The sequence below is a fragment of the Penaeus monodon genome, chromosome 29 (assembly GCF_015228065.2).
Source record: "Penaeus monodon isolate SGIC_2016 chromosome 29, NSTDA_Pmon_1, whole genome shotgun sequence".
In the NCBI taxonomy this organism is placed as follows: domain Eukaryota; kingdom Metazoa; phylum Arthropoda; class Malacostraca; order Decapoda; family Penaeidae; genus Penaeus; species Penaeus monodon.
The window spans coordinates 26,749,806-26,750,349 of NC_051414.1; positions in this window are offsets into that span (position 1 = coordinate 26,749,806).

A 544-nucleotide genomic window follows, 5' to 3' on the forward strand; every position below is an offset into this window, starting at 1 on the left:
AAATGGGTGTTATTTTTGGGGAGGGAGGGAGAGAGAGGGAAAGGGTGTTATAGTTAGGGATGAAGGGAGGCGGTAAGGGAGGGGAGGGGGAAGTTGGGGAGGGAGGAAGTTGGGGAGGGAGGAAGTTGGGGAGGGAGGAAGTTGGGGAGGGAGGAAATTGGGGAGGGAGGAAATTGGGGACGGTGGGTGATGGTTGTTTTCTTTGAGGAGGGAGAGAGAGTATGGGGAGTGGGGTGGGGAAGGAAAGGAGAGGGTGTTGTAGGTTGGGAGGGAGGGAGAGAGGGAAAGATTGGGGAAGAAGAGTGGGCTATGGTTGGGGAAGGTTTGGGAGGCAAATGAAAGGGAGTTTCGAATATTTTCGTTGGGGAGGGAATCGGGAAAGGCCAATTTAGTTGGGGAAGTGAGTAGAGGGATATTTTGGTTGGGGAAGGAGGAAAGAAAGAGAGGATTTTTTTTTCTAACTGGGGAAGAGAGCTAAGATATACAAGAGTGGGGGGGGGGGAATCAAGATGAGGAAAAAGAGGGCAGAAAATATGATTTGGTT